Genomic DNA, 21,411 nt, shown 5'->3' with positions numbered 1-21,411 from the left:
CTCTGCTCTGTAATAACTGCCATCGCACAGCCTGTGAAATCCTATTTCAGTCCCATATTAGCGAGATAGGAGCGATGTCTCTGCAGATCCATTATCAGCCTGTGCCACAGCTCCTCAGAGAAGGGCGAGTGGCGAGACTGGGCCCCTGTGAACAGCGGGAGAGAGCCGCTGTAGACAAACTGTCAGTGCTTCTCCATGGCATAGCTGAGAGCAGCGCGAGGAGCAAAAAAAAGTGAAGCATTCACTGGAAATCGTACCGACAAACAGACTTTGGCTTGTCATGAATTCAGCACGGGATAAAATATTTCATTGATATTTGCCATAATCAGGACCCTGTCGGCTAGACGACGTGGGATTTGCATTGTCCTAAGATGAGGCTTGAAACAGCTCCAAGGTCAACATGCATCCAGAGCCGTCCGCGGCCACTGTGAGAGCCATCTGAACTCTGTAAGGACGGCATGGCACCTGGTCAGCAAGTCGACACTGTCTAGTCCAGGCAGTCATCTCCGCTCTCTGTGATTAAGCCTTGATCATGTACTGTATACTCAGGCTCCTCGGGCGCTCAGCAGCAGTGGGGCCTCCAAACATACTGGTGACAGCACTGTAAAGACAGGACTAATCCTGCGCTTCTACTGGGTTTTCTGGCATTTGTTCCATCCTCACTCTCAAGGTATTTTCTTAAACCAGTTTATTACCAGTTTAAATGCACTTGTCTTCATATTCTTAACCAATGAGGATTTAAAGATACCTGCAGCATCTGAGGAAGGCGCATGGATATTGCTCCCGTGATATTAGCAATGGTTACTTCCGAACACCAAAATCATGCAGTTTGTATAATGGGAGCCAACAACAGACACCCCTCTGTCAATTCTCCCTTTTCAGGTGATCTACTGACTGTAAATACACATTGGCAACACAAGCCATAGAGCTACAGTCTAAGCAAGTATTCTTATGAAGATGTATTAGTTGGGAGCTGGGTATATTAGGTATTACTGCATTACATCTGGTTGTATTGCCTCATTGAGTATTACCTGCTGGTATTTGAACTGAGCTGGAAATTGGAATCAATGAGTTTAATATCCATGGGTGCATTACCTCTGATTGCATTAGAGATAAAAGTACTTTGGATCAATTAAACACTTAGTCTACATGCAGAAAACAGAAACGGAAAAACTGCCTGAAATGAAACAGGAAACAATAAAACACAGACAGAATCTCTCTCCTTCCATCTCTGCCATCCTCTCCCTTCCCTTTCGTCCCTCTCTCGTTTTCCTTCTTCTTTCTCCCACTCTGAATCTCTCTGCTCTCCATCCCGATCCCCTCTCTCCCGCGCCCCCCCAGCAGTGCGGAGGTCTGTGGGGCTGGTCGGCCGTGGAGGGGGCGGGCGGGGGCAGGTGGTTTTGTCTGAGCTGGTGATCAGCGTGTGTCAAGGTGCAGCGGAGCAGATAGCCCGGCTCTATGCATAGCAAGCGGCGGGCGAGGAGAAGAGGGTGCCCTGGGGCCCTGCCTTATCACAGGCCCCCGGCTCCGTTTATCTGATCCGCAGCCCCAGCGGGAACGGGGCCTGTGAGAGGGGCTGGCTGCAAGGGGAGGAGGAGATAACCCCCCCTCCCACATGCACAGAAACACATGGGAGCTACTGCACAGGGCAAGGCCACTGCACAGATTAAAGCGCAATACACCAGATTTGCAGTTTCTCCTTCTGTGGTTATCTGCTTTCATTTTTCATTTATTTTTTTTAATAGGGTCTGCGCTACTGAAACAGAATATAAAACCCTTCGCCCTGGCTCACACACTACAAACACAACACACAAACAGCAAACACTGACGTGGGGAAGGTCTCGGAATTTCTTGGACAGTCATAAAACCTCAACCGAGCAGATCTTTATCAAAAAAGATAGCACAGCACCCAGACAAAGTTTTTTTTAAAAAATCAGATCGTTTTCTGGTTTTGCCGTAGCATTTCAGAACCAGAGACTGAAGCAGTATGATTACTTAACCTTTGTAAAAAAAAAATTCCCCCCAACAACAAAACCAATAAAACCCAAAGGCACTGCTGTCGTGCTATAGGGAAGAGGTTCTGCAAGCAGTGCTTCTCGTGTTTTATTTCTCGCACTATGCAGTCAAGTTCTAGGACTGCTGAACAAGTAAAGGTTGAGAGACAAAAATGGAAGAGCAGCGCACAAGCCTGCGTTCAGGGCACACTGTACACTAGTTCGGCTCAGCTCACAGACAAGAGTGATGACCTGGGGTTTTGATCCTATCAGGACCCACACTGACTTCAGGTATTATGCATTGTAGCCAGGATCAAGAACTGGAATTCGCAAAGGTGACCACCAACCTACAGCTGGGCCAGACTACCTCCTGACCGCTGAGCTGGTCCTGATCAGCTGCTACAGGAAGCGTTTGGTTGAGGTTATTGCCGATAAAGGAGGTTCCACTAGTTACTAAATATAAGGGTTCACATACTTTTTCCATCAATGACTTTGATTGTTTAAACCATTTGTTCAATAAAGATATGGCAATGTGATGTATGTTGTATGTGTTGTTTGTTCAATAAGACTGTCTTTATTTATTATTATGACTTAGATGAAGATCAGATCACATTTTAGGAGCCATGCTTGCAGAAATCCAGATAATTCCTAAGGGTTCACAAACTTTTTCTCACAACTGTTATTTGTGGCGGATGACGCCCCCATTGGGGACGCAGTCCTCTGTAGCTCCCCAAGATAGTTCACTAACGTCTCCTGACAGGAGCTCAATTCCACTGGTCATGTAGGACAACCTGGCGGGGGGTGAGGACTGTATTGAGTGTACCCACACTCGGACCTCTCCTGCACTGTCTTAATGATGATAGATTCACCCTCAACAGAACAAGAGCGACAGCACATCTGAGCGGCCCATTTCATACCAAATTAAATAATTGCTGTTTCATACTTATCACATATTGTAATTTGTCATAATTATGCCATTTTGCGCTGACTGGATAATGTTTGTGACACTTGATTGGCAGTGTTACCTGGCCAGCCGCAGCCAGAGGGAAACTGAACGCAGTGTTCAAGCGACTCACATGGGACTTCAGGCTCTGAATTCATGGACACTCACCAAACACAAAGGAGACACTCTTATGCTGTCATTTCACCTGTGGGGACACAGGATGTTTTGGGATACGACACCTTCTATTGGAGCAAGGGTGTCCACAGGTGAAGCTCCTTTTGAATGTGTGTGGCCTGTTAGTTTTTAGCATTTGACTATGAAAAAGGAACCCAAGGATAAAGAGTGTTCCCCACCTGCAACATGTGCAGCAGACTGGGATCACTCTGCATGGATTCCTTTTTTTCAGCTAAGAGCGAACATTAGCTATCTGCTAACTGGGGAAAAAGCACTATCTTACTGGATTTTAAGATGTCGCACGGGTCGGGTATTCTTTGATCGCAATTTTACAAATTTCAAATAAAAAATGAAAGAACGCCCTTCCAGCTGACCACCTCCAGGCACATCCAGCCCCATCCAAAGACCAAGCATGGGGCAACACATCAGTGCCTCCGGGCATGGCTGTAAGGATTCAGCCTCCTAAAACATCCCTTGGAAGAAGGTGGAGGTCTTGAGGAGCATTCCCGATGCAATGCCCAGTCAACTGGATTTCAAGACACGTATAGACGCCTTTCTAAGAAATACAGTACTTGCAGGGTCTAGTATTTTAGCAAGATGAGTTTCACTTACATGAGCACCACCCCGCTGTGATCCTGCACAGGCAGCGTTTCCCCATCCTCGCGCTCAATTTAACACTCTAAGCACACCGCAGCCCCGCCCCTCTTCAGCTGCGGGCCGGAGGAGCAGGTCCCACAAAGACTGAGGCTGGGGTGTCAGGGCTGGGGGTGACACTGACTGCACCCTGCCCTGGGTTAAGTCAGAAAGGCAAAAATGCTGAAAAGCCAAAGAAGCCTATTGAGATTTGAGCAAGTGAATGAGTGAATAAGCTGAAATGAATAAATTACGTATGGAGGTGGAACAACAAAACAGGCTGCAGATTTCAATACAGAGGATGATATTCATCCAGGTCCAGTCTGCACTGTTCAGATTCTCAGCTGCTGCATGCCTGGCAGGGAGCAGCAGGGTGATGGGTAGGTTTGGGCACGGGGGGGTCAAGGAAAAGCAGAGAGGAGTGGAGGAGAAAGAAGGAAGACAGGGAAGCAAGGGAGGAGAGAGGAAAGAAGTTCTAAAGGAAAGCGTAGGAGGAAAAAGAGAGGAGAGGCGACAGCGAGCGGAGAAGGCAAGGTAGTAGGACCGAGAAGAGGGAGAGGGAGCAGAGGTGAGGAGGAACGAGACGAAGAGCGGAGAGGTTTTGGCCCTGTCCCGCGTGTCCTCCGTGTCCAGTTTTCCCCCGGTGTCTCCTGGCAAGAGTTCGGTGGGAGGCAGATTCTTATCGTGGCGCGTAGGCCGGCGCTGACACCAGCTTTATCATCATGAAGAAGCTGAATCAGCAATTAGTCTGAGAGCGGCGCTGTGGACTCCGCCAGCGCCGCTCCGTCACAGAGAAGAAAGGGGGTCCTCGCAGTGAGAGGACCCCGGGGACTTGGGGCCGAAACCTCATGATGATGATTGATGCAGGCAGGGCACAGACGCCCCAGCCACAGAGGAAAATTAAAAGCCTATTTTGTAAAGTTGTAAAAGAGCAGAAACACATCGCGCTGATGGGCCCCCCTCCCTGTCAGCGGCTCAATTCTCTCTAGTGTCTTTAGTGTCATCAGCTCCTGAGAGACCAGCCTGCCATGCAGACTGGGGAAAGCAGTTACACGCTGCTAATGCACACTTTCTGTATCTGGCAGCTAGACTGGCCTACCCTCATTATGTCTGTCCATAAATACACACAGACAGATTGATATAAAAATACATTTATATTAATAACCAGATACTGACACAGACATAAGGAGATAGACAGATACAGTAGGTCTGAAAGAAAACGCATTAATTGCACAGCCAAACACAGCACAGCACAGTATAGTTACAAACGGGGTCAATGTTTTGCAATGTCACTTTTGACCTGGCATAAGGGGAAAACACTGTGCCGATAAGATCACTTGTACAAGCCTTCCCAACTACAGCACATCACTGTGGCAGAATTTGGGCAAGGCAATTCAGCAAACATGCATTCACACAAACAGTAACAGGGATCTTTTCTTAATGAGAGTATTTTTATCAACTCGATAATTGCTTCTAAGGTTTGCTATTTTTCTTCTGTCTAACTTCCACTCAAACACTGGCTGGGTTCTCTGCCAAGAATTAACAGAATGGCAAGGATCAGCTCTTGCCATTTAGACACACACATTAATGATCACAACACACAAACTCCGACACGGCACCCTCAGAGAGTGCCTGCGTCCGAGAAAGGAGCCCCCATAATGGCACTGAAGTAGGAGACACTTACTTGTTTGTATATCGTTTGCAAATCATTTATCGCAAATGTGAATATAATTGACCGGGTGACCCAGGCAGCTCCCCCATTCCCACCCCATCCTGGAAAGCTGCCCCTGCCCTCCCCCCACCCCACCGGCTGGCAGCAAGGAGGGCTGGAGTGACAGCCTGCTCTGTGAACGCCCAGCCGGCCAAGGAGGTACACAGAGGGGGGGGTCACCTCCGTGTCAAGTGGGGTGTGGAGGCCAGCTGAGCCTGCCTCCATTTGCATTCTGCTAAATTGTGCAGCCAGCAGAGGGAGAGATGACGGGAGCAGGGGGGTAGGGAGGGAGGCAGGTCTGACGGGGAGGTGGAGGCAGTTTGTGTAGCATATGGTGCCTGGCTGAAGTGGCTGCGGCTCTGTGCGGGGCCTGTAGTCAGTGTACGACTCGCCTGTGCCACATTTTACCCCTTCAACAGCGCACTCCCCAATCTCCGCCTGGAAAAAATAAAGGACAAAAAGGAAACCCTCTTCCTCAGTTCTCTACTAGCCCCCCTGCCCTCCACCCCCTCCCACCTCCCATCTGCCAGTTACCCTAAAGTGCGGTAGACACATTCAGGAGCTGTCCCAGATCCGATATGCTGCACATGCTTTTGGGCAGGTGTGTTTCTCACGCACTGAAATCACTGCGAGGCTCATGGGCTCGTTTCTTTTTTGGAAAACGATCTCGGTTCTGACTTTTTTATGTGCCTTTAAAGTCACAAGGCAGCACACGATCTTCCCTACTTAGGAGGCAAACACTTCTCTGACAATTCAGGTTATCAACCACTGCATACATGTGAAAGGGCAACTGTGTTCCCTTAGCCAGAGAGAACTCCCCAATACAGAAATACAATCGGGTACGATTTAAACAACAAAATGCAAGAATGGGAAAGGTTAATGCATTCAACACTTTAAGCCACTTTGCCAAGACCTACAGATCAGCAAGATCAGTACAGTAAGAAACCATTGAGACTATGACACTGAACCACTGGCCTTTCCTTGCAATTACTAGTAATCCTACAGAATAATCTTAAAACCAGTACCAATACCAGAATACCAGTAGTCTTACAGAACAGCAGGAGTGGCCTTGTCCACAACATTTCTACACAATGCCCAGCGACTGAACCTGCCTTTGATTCTCCATCAGTACTCTGGTGATCATGGTAACACAAGATCCCCTGTTATTCTTACATTCACCTCCAATTTGCAGCAAAAAGGATGACACAATTAGGTATTTCACCATTCTTTTCGTCTGCACACCACAAGGTGCAAATAAAAGCCCTTGTATAATATTGTTACTTTGAAGCAGACCGCAGAGTTTTATCTTCCATGATTAAAGCTAAAGGGGACACGTTCCTGCCATTTGAATATGAACAAATCATGACATACTGCAAACAACTTGTGCAAACTGGAGGTGTGTACGCGGAGAGGGTATGAGCAACATTGGCTGGGTGCTGTTCCTTCAGTCCACGGATGGCATGCCTGGCCTCAACACGTCCTGGGCTTCTGAAAGTCATGACCAACTGGACTGTAAGCCACAGGAGAGGATTTTCTCAAACAGTCATCACTAGAATATCGAGAGGACTCACTCTTTTTCATGTCTTGATCTCGAATAAATCTTGATATTATCATATAGCTTTTACTGAGCCCAACAGGTGAAGAACAGGAGTATGCTATTCTTTGAAAGCAAAGTAATGGCACACCCATCAGAATTCAGGCAGTACAACTCCGTGCTGATGCCTCGAATGTCTCCCATTCTGATTAGAACACAGGCGTCTGTGTTCTGAGCCAGGTAGCAACAATCACTAAGGTGTGATGTCAAGCCTCACCCCCTGCCCCCCATCTCACCATGGTAAGGTTATGACCCAGGCTGAGCGTTATGGATGCTACACTGCAGCTTATCAACAATACCAGCATGACACCCATATCCACGCAGGGATGAGTGGGTTTTTGAGGTGGGGGAGGAGGGGGGGCAGGTCACTGCTGGGATCGATAACTGGTGAGAAGAAAAACACACCATCTCCTCACTGTACTGCTGTCCCTGTGTGGAACAAAACCTGTATCGTAAGCATACTGAGCTGCTAAGTGGAAAGCAAGACCAATTCAAAAGACCTCCACTTGCAAAATAGAGTAAACAACAAATATGACAGACCTACAGAACTCTGCTGACCTGGGAGGTAATGCCACAGTGCACAGTGGTGAGGCAGGGTACCAGTCTCTGAAGACACAGCACAACAAGCTCTATGGCGCCTGCTTTTTGTGCATGTAGCGTCTCTGAACAGTGGGTGCTTCCATGTCTAACTAGATAGCATTTTTTTCCTTGCACGTGATCCACAACGCATCATGTGCTATTTGTTGCATTATGTAATCCTTTTGATGGTGCACATTTTCATCATGCTATATAACATACTCCCACTTCTATGATTTTATATTGCACACAGAACACGCTTGATAGCTGCAAAAGTTGGGATAACAAGCAACAAGCCATAAACCATTTTCACAACTAATAATTCAAAACAAATCTATTCTCATGAAAGACTCAGTAGCTGGTACATGAAAGATGTTCCTGTCTTTTCCTTTGGTGAGCATCTGACTCTTCAGAAGCAGTTTTGTGGCAAAGAGAGCAGCAGCACAAAACTGAGGCCAGGGAAAAGAGATAATTAAAGCCGTCAAGGCTAAAACAAGCAACAAAAATGCAGTGGGCTCAGGAAGCTAAGCTCCTCCTGTGAGGATAGAGGGCTGTCGTAGCCAGGCTTCGAGGAGAGGCCGTGCTAGCAGTGGGTGTCAGCGGGCTGGTGCATTTTGGCCCTGCCTGCTCTGCGCCACATTCATCTGGTCCACTGGGGTCCGGCTGGGCCTCGTGTCACAAGCAGATGGGAGTCTCACAAAGGAGGCTCACCTCACCAAGCTGGTCTCCAACATGCCTGATTAAATCCTAATACCAAAGTTAGAATTGATACAGTGGCTCTATGGTGATTCAATTAGTGCAGCGGGCATGAAGGAAGCTGCACAAAGAGATGGGGTAGTTAGAAAGTCATTTTCTTTTGATCATTATAGCATCTCACACGTGGAAGCAGAAAATTATAGGCTCATGCGTCTTTGCTTAATATCCTCTGGGGCCAGATTTGTTGTAGCATTCAAGTTAGATGTCACAGTTGACAAAATCATGTGTACTTGATGGATTTAAACACTACCAGGCAACGAGCGAGAGAGGTAATAGCAGGAAAAGTGCAAGATGCGGGATTTTAATTCAGCAGAGAGGAGAAATTCTTATTCTTACGGTGGCGGGGGAAAACACAAATCTTTTCTGACTTGCAGTCCGTGTGATTTAAGAGTATAAAACCAAAATAAATGAATAAATGAATGAAAACAAAAGCAAAGAAAAACAAAGACAAAGAATAGAAAGGATAGAAAAGTAACCCAGACTTCCTGGTGCAAGGTCTATGAAACACACAGCATGAATATTGTATACACATCAATATCAGAGATGAATATACACCTTATACATGAAGACACTGTGCGAATCTGTACATTTATATATTTGACATATGAGGCGCACACACTCAATGACAGAATGCCTTTTCAATTCCTATATGTTCTTGAAAGCTATTGAACTACACTGGCCTAGCATAATAAATGCAAACCTTGGCTAAAGCTGACAATTTCAGAGAAATTTATCATCATTTAAATAAAAAAAAAATGGTTCAGTTCTCTGGGATCATTTTCGCCCGTCAGGTCTACCCAATAAAAGAGCGTGTGAGAAAACCATCAGCATACCTTGGTGGCTGCTGCTTTCTCACAAAAATGCGGAGATGCCAAGGGACAATAGTATTTGAGTGAAATTTAAGATGCCTGGTGCTCAGATCAATAGAATGACTTTGGCGGCTGATGATTCAAATAGGGGCCAAACATGCATTCAGTGAGCATGGTCAATGCTGTGCACATTTCAACATGCTGCACAGACACATAGGAACAGATATACAGACAAAATGCATATACAAATGCAACAGATATATTAGTACATTATTCACAGAGATGTATAATAATAATAATAACAACAAATTAGGTATATATAATCAGTAATATCTGTACATTGATATAAAGAAGATTATATTTATCACACTCCCTGTGTAAATAAAGCCCCTAAACTCTATTCCTATGTCAACATACTATATGCCAGAAACACTTACAGAGGAATATTCATAGTGCTCACAGCTGCCCCTCCTTCGTGATTTAGTGTTGTATGTTATGCACTGTGCACTGTGGAACGTGTTTAGTGTTTTCCCAAGTCCTATCTCGTGATGGTTTATCTGCTGGAGAACACGTCGCCAGCGTGTGTGAACAAAGCCCAGTGCAGCCAGATCCCCACTCTTCATCTACATTAAAAAAACACAGCTCTTATCAGACTGTTCTTCTCTCTCATTTCTCACCCACTGCCTTTCTATCTCTGTCTGGTCTTCAAGATATGCTAATCGGTGTGTAAGTATATCCTGTCAAATAATTACCATATATTAAACTGTACTCATCTTGGTATAATTTCCTCATATGCATAATCGTATTTGGCTTTTCCTCAGAATGTAAAAGCGGTCTTACCTTGGGCAAGTTAATCTTCATTGATTGAATATCAGACTCATTTGAATGTGTTAACAAAGTGTGCCTTAAGGAGATGCATAGAGGATCTGTTAAAGTTAAGAAAGACTCCCAGCCCTGGCCGAGCGCTGGTTCCCCTGTCTCCTGAAACCGTAAAACCACTGCCTTGCTTCCTGATCCTCTGCAGAAGGACCATGGCGAATGCTATCACTGTAGACATGGTGTAGTTTCCCTAAGATTCCAGCAACACATGCATACACAAATAAGGCGGATTTAAAGAGCAGAAAGAGAGAAGGAGACTAATGCCCAGATATAAGATTAATTTCCGAGCCTTTGCCAAACTTTCACAGACTTTGCCCTGAGTAGCGATCTACAATACCTTCTCATAGCTCCTGAATTCTGGGCTCGACTTTATGTTAGAGTGGCTGTCTGTGTGGAGTTTGCATTCTGCACTTTTGCAGTCAACCTACTGACAACGTGGCAAAGTAAAGCATTTGCACCTCACTATATGTTTTGCTTTTTGGTGAACACAAAACAATACACATATATGAGAAATGCCAATAATGCCATATGGGAAGCCATAAAAAAGCCAATTAAATTATTGTGTATACATCAAAACAGAAGGAAAGATATAGTTAATCTATAGTTAGTATCAGAATACTGTTTCTTTGCGACCAGCATACTTCAAAAAGGATATTATAGCCTATAATATTATATAGCGTTCAAAGATAATTCCTGGTCTCAAAACAAGAATGATTCTTGGTCTCGCAGGATTTTCATACAGGGACATGCTAATGGACATTGAGAGGAGATTTACACCTCCATTGAAACCTCCAAACAAAATCTGAAGGAATAAAGACCCGGTCAACTCCTGAAAGCTAATTAATGAAAAGAAACACAGGTTCACAATTAGAAACCATAAAAGAACACAACAAGATTAAGAACAGGAAACTCAACTCTGTAGGTGTAGGTGTTGTGTCTGCTGTTGTTGTTTAGACTCAAAACCTGGGCTGGACAAAATTTAAGAATGGCTTTGGTATTAAAAATAATGCGGGTCTAATGTCTTCCTCTCATTTGCAATCTTTATTATGTTCTTATGTAATACACACTATAGTCGTCAAATTCAATTTAAAAAGCATCCCAAAGTCTAGTCTTGATATAACTATATGAATATATACAGTAAATATATATTATAATAACATAAACATATAAGAGCCAGTGCCTGCAAAGCCAGTGTAGTGCAATGCAGTGTCAGGTATTGATTTGTGGGGTGTAGCAAGACCCAGTTCGGGGTACACAGGATGCAGCCTGCCCACGCTTTCAGAGCTGTCACTCCACCAGCTCTGCTCTCTCTTTCACACACACAGCAGCTACCCCCTCATCTCTTCAGCCAGCATTAAATAAAACAAAAAAAGTTTCATCTCAGAGCAGCTGAGAGGAGGCCACACTGGATTATTAAAAGACAGGAAAGGGCCTGTGCTCCTTTCTTCTTTCCTGTTAACTTTCAATTCACCGAGCTGACAGTCTTTTTAACTTCATTTGTGCTACGTTAAGAGGAGAGCTATGGGAAATGACAGTACTGAACATAATAGTATTTCCTTCTGGCCACAGAAGCATCCATCTCTGTAGCTGCTGTTGCTGTGATGAGCCAAGGTCAGCAGCTGAGAGCCTGGCTGAGGAGTGTGAGAGGGCATGAACAGTGTCCAGAGGGAGCAGCACACAATGAGGGAAGTCCATAAGGCCACGTGTTGCCAGGCAAGCCCACAATCAGGGTTAGCAATGGTCACTCACGCCGATGCATGCGTGTGCACTCTCTCCAGGGGCCAGCTGCCCACTGACAGCTTGACCTTTCCCTTACCATTTAACCTCAGGCGTTTACTGTGTGCTGATCCTGGGTCAGGGAGTGTAACCTCATGTCACCCTGCCCAGGACAGGTCCTTGCCCCTGTACCCCAAAATCCTCACCTGTACACTCTCCCATGCTCTACCCTTCTCCAGCAGACCCCTCCTCTTTTGCTCTTTAATGCCTTAAAAAATTAGAGCAACTTAGGTCAAGAAACAGTTTCCATTTATCTCAGGGTAATATGCGAGGGGCTGCATTAAAGACAAATAGCATCCCTTCCTGTTTCCTTTATCACTGTCAAGGCAATTAATAGGCCAAGGCCCCTGTTACTGGGTTACGAGACAGAGCCGAGAAACACAGAGACACAGGGATGCCGAGCTTCTCTTGCGGGTCTCTCAGACACTGCAGTGGACTCTGCCTTTCCCCAGATCACTGCATAACATCCTAGCCATCGGCAGTAAAACTGGACCCAAAATGAAAAACCTAATCTCGCAACAAGAACAGGCTATACAGTTAATGAGCCACTTCCTGTTTTTTTTCTGAATCCTAATTGATCCCCTATTGCAATGACTGCAACGAGTGTCAAACTGAAGTCTGAAACATCACAGCATCTATTATGTTTTAATAGTTCTGCAAGGTTACGAAGCATATTCATTCATCCAGATTGGTTTGACTTCCTGCAAGTCTATCCTTAGGGCAGTAGGTTGCTATACAGAACCCACTTGTAACACAGGGCAACAAAACTTTTTAGTATTATACAAATGGTGGTAATTTTAGGATCAGTGTCACAAATACAACATTGCAATGGTGAGACCATCCATAGAAACAATCTGGTGCTAGTAGTGGGATATTATGTACAAATACAGTGGTGTTAATGCTAAGATTTGCTGAACAAATGCAAAAGTGTTAGTAGTACAACAGTATTACTACAGGACTACAATGAAGTCTCTTCTTGGATCTCCTATAATAACATACTCTTGTTACGATTACAATAAGATCTACTCTCCAAGTACACTGATGCTAATACAGGGGTCTACTGATCAGGTACAGTTATGTTAATTCCATGTTCCACTGTACATAAATTACACTGGTGATAACAGTGAGATCAGCTATTAAATGCTAAATAAACTTTTAAATAAAAAACATATACATAAACATAAACATAGACTATAAAACACTTCTGTTTTCCGATATTGTAGAGGGTTTACTATTTCTGGGGTCACCCAGCAGAGACACTCAGACTGTTGGAGAGCTTTATTGCATCACTCGTTTCTCTGCAAGCCCCGTGCCCGATCTCTGATCACGGATGCTCTACTTTACGTCTCTCATTTGAATATATTGATTGGGCCATCTGTAAGTCATTTATCTCTTTCAAAGTGCCATTCTCACAGCCCTGTCCTCCCTCCCTCACGCCACTGCTGCCTCTCATCACAGGAGCTGTCCTGGTCCTGACACAGGCCGCTTTTATTCTGTCTAATACATCAACATGAAGAGGCCAATACAGTGTACTCTACAGTAAATTATACACATAGTAAAATTTCTGTTTGTTCACAACGCATGACTGTTATACCCACACTTTCTAAAGCAATTTTAGACTAAGCAGAAACTCAGGCGGTTCCTGGTGGCACTCCTCACTCAACTTCTTAATCCAAATCTGTTGGTCATCATTTCACCTGCAGACAGGTAACCATGCACATAGCACACACAGAGACCTGCAGCTTTCTTAAAGTCAGTACGTAGCAGATTTATTCTAAAATCACTGTCATTTCAGACCACGATTAGACACAAGACTTACAAAATTAATTAAATGAAGCACATTTGTTTACTGCATACATCTATGATTGGAATGATTGCACTGTTTTCAAATCTTACAAAGTCTTTTTTCCCCGGTAAACATTTACTTCTTTTTTTTTTTAATCCGTTTTTGTGAAAAGATCTTTCTCATGCTACCAGGTTCATTCCCACACTGGGGCTTCCCTTCCCACAATTTTCCTTTGTGCTGTAACATGTGGTGTTGCAAAGCAGGAGTCCATCACATCTCCCGACTGTTGATATAATTCCAAAACATTCAAGACTCACGCTATATGCAGAAGTTTGAATAACAGATTCCTAACATGGTCTAAATCTATTTAAGTTCAAAGTAAAGATTAAATTCTTTCACAGTACAAAGGCTACCCTGAAGAAGACATGTACACACTGCCTACTTCACAGTGATCTGTCATCTTCTAAGACATAAACAGTTAACAAGATGCACGACTGCATCCAAGGTTTTCTGTTTATTGCATCTTTTGTTGCCTGTGTTTCTCCCTTGTTCTAATTTATTTCTTCTCCAGACACAACATATTACTCTTGAATAAATGCCATTTGTAAGCATAATTTTCTCATCATACTACAAAACAAGGAGATTTTGCTTAAATACTTTTTTATGGGTAATAGTGGCTTTAATGGCAAAATTTGAATTTTAATGGATCGGAAGCAGAAGATGGAGTGCTTTACACAATGACCTTTCTTCTGCATTTAAGTACGGACCCAGCAGATGGTAGCAAATTGGATCTAATAGCTGAACCGTGTGGAGTGCATGCAATGAGCTTCATAGAGTCTCAGCAGAGAGCTACCAGTGAAGTGTGTCCTCTACCAACCAGAGAGTGGCAAAGCTCGGTGTTACTGTAGATTATCGCTGTGCAATTTAGGAAATCAGATCACTCTTGACCTATTGTCCATTTCATCACAACATTGCACCAGATGTCAGTGACATTTGGTGACTGACATGATTGACATATCAATGCGATAATAACTGCTTACATTTTAATTGGGATCGCCAAACTAAGAATTTCCCAGTTGCTTGGTAGTGATATTCACAGGTTGAGTCCTACAGTCCAGCCAAGGACTGTATGGACTATTCAAGTATTCAAATACTGTATCTGAGTATGGGCTATGTCATCAGCCAGCCATGATGGCACTGCAGGGCAGCCTGAAGTTAGAGAGAGTATCCTAATCTTCTCATGCAACAGCGACTCCCTGTGTCTTTCTATGCTCCTGTGAGGTTATAGTTGTGTCAGTGAGACATCTCTCCTCCAATGCATTCTTTCCCTCCCACTGTGGAGCTCAGAGTCTTCAATGGCACTTGGGTCGGGTCTGACAAGGTGCCTTTTGGAGAAAAGCACGCAAGGTCTTTGTCTTTCTTGTTCTGGTACTCAAGTCTAAGCAGGGAGCCAAGCTGATTCACATCTGTCAATTCCAAACCGCCGAGAAAAAAATAATGGTCAGATTGCAATGCAAAGAATGACAGATATATAAGGAAGCTGGAGATCCTTGAGCAAAGATAAAGGAGAACGTACTATTATTGTGTGTGGCCAGGTGTTGATGTGAGAGGGATTCATTGCAGCAACAATAAAAAAGCATAATTCCGAAGCCAAAACTAAGACTTTAAACCTATTCAGCTGATATGGTCATATCTGAGGGGGTTACTTCAGCAACTTTTTAAATTGTTTTTCCTTCATGTTCCCTCTAGAAAGCTTTCCTCCATTCTTATCAAAACTCTTTAAAACAGTATTTGCATTATTGAACAGGGGAACTCAGAAACCCACAGCAACAGATCTAAGTTAACTAGCAATCCAAAAACAGGCTGAAATCAGGAGAAATGAAGTGGCTGGGGGAAGCACTGTCGCGCGTTTCTGTGAATATCTGATCCTAACACTTGGCTTTGGCTGTACTTACAGCACCCAAGACGATACATGCAAATCAAAGTCCAGGGAAACAGCGGGATAAATCAAAAGACATATCATGAGCTTAAATATTCACTGGAAATCCCAGCTCGTGCTAGAGGCTGCAGAGGCAGCACTGGGACAGACTCCTTGCCTGGAGAATGTACTGTAGCTCTATGCGGTTTTATAGCAGACAGCGCTGAGCTATAAAGAAGAGAATGCAAACAGCAACATGTTACTGTCATAATATTTCTAGGGTGAGTGGCACTTGCATTGACTGGTCTATTCAAGCCAGAGAGAGGCTCAGCAAGCGTCTCATTGTACTGCGCCCCCCTTTGTATCACTGCATCCATGCTCGCCCCCCCCCCAGCCCCCCCCATACACTCTCTGTACAGTTTTTTCTTTTCTTTTTTCCTTCCCCTTTCTCTTTCCGATCTCAGTGGCTGTACACAATTCCATCGCCGCAAATCCTTCAACTGGATGGATGAACGTCCAAAGCCCATTCATCATCGCGCTTATCCTCCGCCCTCGCTGCTGTTTTTATATCATCCCGCAGTCAACTTGACAAGTGATGTCCCGCTCTCTCTGGCTCTTTTTCTCTCTTTTCTTTCTCCTTTCTCTCCCACCCCCCCCACCCTCCCCCCGGTACGCTGCTGGGACCCAAGCAGCACCTTCAGCGCTTGCAGTAAAAGGACTATAAAAAGCTAACGTGGGGAAGAAAAGGCTAATGATGAAATTTAACGGCTTGCCACCGTGCACCTGGGGCCCAGGCAGCCTCGTTCATCTCCCCGGCCGAACCCAGAGCCTTAAATCGCACATCCTCTGTGCGCAGGGGCCGGGGCGCTGAACCGGAACAGCACTGGCGGGGTCAATGTCACAGACAGAGGCAGAGTTATTTCTTTTTAAAGATGCAGTATGGATTTTGCTGGATCTCATTTACTCCTGCATATAAAAGGCCGCCTAAAAAAAAATAAATAAAAACACAGGCTGCTTGAAAATGGCAGAGTTGCTGAGCTGTTTTTAACCCCTCGGGCTCCAGGCTTTCACGGCTGCCTGGTCCGCAGTGGTCCTGGCCCTCCCTCAATTTCTGCATTTCTCTTCTAAATGAATGGCCTTGTACAACTGCGCAGTGTATTGGTTACAAAACACCCCAAAAGCTTGTGCAACACTCCCAATTTACCCCAGTACTTTCACATCAGTGTATTTTTAGCATCTGTATGATGATGATAAGCTACCACCAATACATTCAAAGATGAATTATTCTGAAGACGTTTACAAAATATTTTAGTAAGAGCTGATACTTAAGCACAAGATCCCTAATGCTTCACTCCGGTGTAGTTCTGCTGGTTATCATGCATTTAAGTATTAACAAGGCACATTGCTTGACTGGTCAGTGTTTGAAAAGTCAACATTTCCCTTCCTGTGATTAATAAAGTGACATATAGATGTTTCAGTATCCTCAAGCAAGTTTCTGACTGTGATAAAAATATGATTAAACAAAGATAAAAATAACTGAACTTGAAAAAGTGTAAGAAAGCATAGTTAGATTTTCATGTTGAATGAAGGCAGGCCATTTTCAGGGAATGCGACCACACAGATTGTGGATACAGTGGGTCACCACACTCATCCAGACCTGTACTGCCAACAGAGGTCCTTTTGTGTGTCTTTGTTTGAACACTGGCACCCTGCAACAGTGAGGACTCTTCATCACTTCCCACTTGTCTAAATTCAGACAGGCAGCAAAGCACATTTCCTTTTAATAAGCTCCTGATCCTGGACTTTATAGGTGTATCTGTGAGGGGAAGACGTTGTTACTGGGGGAGGGGGGGGGTGCAGTTCATTAACAACAGCACCACACTGTATCGTTTGCAACACTGTCTGCAACTGCAACTCACTACAAATATCACTGTGCCATGCAACTCCTCTGCCACTGGATAAAAGACAGCAAAACAAGCCCATGTCAGCTGTCTGCCAGTGGCAAAGGGGACTTCAATGTGAACAAAGTGTGCTTTCCTGAATGGAAATAATGCTCAACACCTAATGAAGTTTAATGGGATCTGAATGGCTCGGGACAAAAAGTCATTATATAGCAAGGATTGTTCAGCAGAGTTAAACCATCATGATAGCATGAAGTGACAGGCAAAGCTTATTAACTTATTACATATTTCCCTGCTGCCTACTCTACCACCTCCAAAAGATGAATAAGTGGTTTATAAATGCTAAACTGTTAAAATGACTGCATAACAGTTAAGTAATAAGGTGTTGATTCTGGAGATGGAAAACTTAAGACTTAAGACTCCTCTGACAAACGGTGTGGCAATTGTAAGATACTTCTATTAATGTGTTATATTTTTGCATTTCAATGAAATCTCCAAGTTTTAAAAATCTTCTTCCTTCCACTACTCTCTTATGTACTACCAGTACTGGGATGAGTGGCTTTGGAAGACCTCTGAGGTAGTGCTTACCAAGAAAAAGAGCTGTACTGAAACACAGGCGATTCAACTGATGGACTGACTCCTGACAGGCATCGTGGAACAGTGAGGAGAAGATGAGGACTTTTTAATAAAGCAAAAGAAAGCCATTATTCCACAATTAAGAACATTACTATTACCCCAAAATCGATTGCTGAGATCCTTTTAGTAGCAGTACATTGCTTTTGTCCCTTTTGGGCATATTCCAGAAAATAAATCCCCCCTAATTCAATGAAGGCGGTGTGATCAATGAACAGAAAGTCCACTGTCTGCACTACATCAGAGCATCAGATTGACCACACACGAGAGAAGACCATTCACCGTGCTCGTCTGGTCCTCTTTCACTACAGTACCATAGCCAGCACTGGTAATACTGGGAATGTGACCTGAGAGTAGCCAATCAAACATAACGAGCATGTGTGTGGGAGGTGGTAGGATACTGAAGCAACTGGCAAAAATGCATGCAAACCCAGACAGAACATGCAAACTCCATACAGTCAGAAGCCTCAAACTGGAAATGAGCCAGGACTCCGGGGCTGTGATGCATTATGCTTTAAATAATAATAATAATAATAATAATTCTTTACACTTACAGTATATAGAGTATTAATGGACACTCAACTCAAACTCAAACAGAAGAACTTATCCTAGCAACATTAAGTGTTGAAATTAGAATTTAATATTATTTAGAAAAGAAAACACCTAAGTGACTAACCTAAATATGACTTTTAAAGCCCTTTCAGTGCACTATGAAAAACAGAGGCTCTGTTGAACAGAGGACACAGGATATGGACACAACTCACACAATCCTCTTCAACCGCAGAGCACAGACTCCCCTCCTCAACGAGCATTTGTGCAGACAGCACTAAGAGAGAGACAGAATGAGGGAGCGAGGGAGAGGAGGGGGCTGCCCCTCAGCACGGGTCCAGAAGTGTCCCCCCTGCTTTGATTCGCCGAATCAAATGGAGTCACAGACAAATGGAGAGCGCCGTCTCTGCCACGACGGCCAGCGGCTTGGCCCTGGGACAGCGAGCTGGCGCCGCACTAAACGCTCCTAGGATGGGGCTGTACGGACCAGGCCGCGGTCAGAACCGAGCTGGCGCGCGGCGAGGCAGACAGATTGCTCTGAGCAGCCGACTCCCCGATACCCAGCAGCCCCAGAGGCGCCGCCAGAGCACCTCTTCAGCCATTCACAAGTTAATGTGCCAATTTGTTTTCCAGCGTGCCTGAAGGAAATTTATTGCCATGTGCTGCAGCTGTGGGCAGATACTAATAAAATGCTCTTTTGCTGCAATTTGTTTAATTGGCCACAGTAGGAATGGACGCGCTGCATTAGAGAAAGTCACCCCCATCAAGTCATCTTGCAGATGTTCGTGGGACCCCCCTTCCCCTCCAATCGTACCTCCTTCTGACCCCCAAACTGCCAGTTTCACCCCCCTCACCCAGAGCTCTACCCAATGCAAACCTCCCTAAAACAACCGTTACCGTCTACAAGAAGAACAGGGGAGTTCCTGAGATTTGAATACAAAAGCTGCACAGTTAGAGTTACAACAGGGGAGACTCCACGCTCTTAGGAAGCACACAAAATGATAATTAAAGAGGTTTTGTTTAGAAAATTATCTCTGGTGATCCACAGCACATTAGGCAAAGTACTAAAAATAAATAAATGCTTGTGGAAATTTTCCTGGTCTCCGTTTGTATTTTACTCCACCATTTTCCAGGCTGTTTATTTCTTTGCATGTGTGTGTGCAAAAAATGGTCTTTTCATTGAGTTAATAATGAAGTGTGTGCATGACCCTGTAGCCATAGATGCCGAACTAGACTCCGGTCTCTTCAGCATAGGAAGACCATTCTATCAAGCTAAAATACAGAGCTGATTTCCTGAATTACATTTTTTCTCTTTATCTCAACTGAAATATGCATGACCAAAAATCTAATCTAATTTATATACATACAGTTTAAAAAGATTTACTAAATCTACCTTTACAAACAGTTAAAAACTACCTATTCAATTGTGAAAACTATGTTTATAATGCTGGACAGGAAATGCAAACCCTAACTGCCACACACAGCATTAAATCTTTAAAAAGCTGCAGTCTGCAGGTTGTGTTTTTGAAGAACCTAGGGCTGAGAGGCCCGTGAATGTGTCAATGGACTCCCATAGGCGAACACAGAGACTATGGATGAGAGCTCAAGGTTGGGGGATTGTTCTACATCTTGTAAACTAAACAGATGCTTATGACAAAACACATCAGACAAATAACCTGAGCCCCCTTCTCTCTACGTTCAGGGCTAAAGGAAAAGCCTAGCACTGTCTCCCTGAGTCAATAGATCACACAGCAGGCTGGGAGCAGCACTGATACTGCCTCAGGCTAGGACTCTGAAACATGCTCACAGTGCACTGCCTTCAGGCATAGCCAGATTGGTGGAGGGGTGTGTGTGTGCGCGCGGGGTGAAGGGGTAGGACACTGCATGTCTCCAAAAGCTACAGGATCAGGGAATAAACATTGATAGGTTTGCAGCTCCATTGAGTGCCAAAGATACATGCACACACACAGAAATAGACTTTGGTTCCTGGTCATAGAGCACCTTTGTCATATATTACAATTGACATAATTACAATGCAAATAAGTAACATGTGCATAAGTATGGCAGTGAGACGACTGGCAAAAGCAACAGCCCAATAGTTTCAAAAAAGGAAGGGAGATACTGGCAGGTTACACTCTAGTTCTGATTTTGGCTGGTCCTGACGAGCACAAGCTGGACTGCTAGTGAAGAGGGAGAGTCAGGACCTGGCCCCCAGTCTCCAGTGTCGTGGCACATGGTGAAGTCACGTGACTGCCAAAATTTGAAGACACTCGTTTCTTAGCAACCATCAGCACCATAGCAATTTGCACCAGGACGACAAACTGAAGTCCGCCCTCCCCCCCCGGCTCTCAGAAAAAAGACATTAAGAAATGTGCCCACAAAAAAAGTGGGTCACTTGCCCTTCTTGGGAAGATCCCTTGAGAAACAGTTTCAGAAAGTGCCCAAACACTGTTGGTAAACAAATTGGAGGGGGGTGGGGTGTAGCTGGGCGAGGAAGAGACTTATAGATGTGTTTTACCCAAATGACAAGCAAAGTGGACCCATGGCAAGCTGCAATTAATGACCCGTGCACGCATTACAAGATGAAAAATTCGCCCTGTCCGAGAGGGATAGCCGAGCTGGAATTCCTCATTAGGGCGGCAGTGTGTGCCGAGTCCCCGCGCCTGAGCGCCCAGCGCCCTCGCTGTCGTACTCCACGGCCAGGCTCAATCTCAAAGCCCACGGAAAGCAAGCCCGGCCAGCTCTGAACATCGTTTCCACTGCGCGCTCCTGCGGAAAT

Source organism: Atractosteus spatula, chromosome 27, assembly GCF_055471065.1.
Source record: "Atractosteus spatula isolate fAtrSpa1 chromosome 27, fAtrSpa1.hap1, whole genome shotgun sequence".
NCBI classification, from domain to species: domain Eukaryota; kingdom Metazoa; phylum Chordata; class Actinopteri; order Semionotiformes; family Lepisosteidae; genus Atractosteus; species Atractosteus spatula.
Note: the sequence above shows the minus strand (reverse complement) of the source record.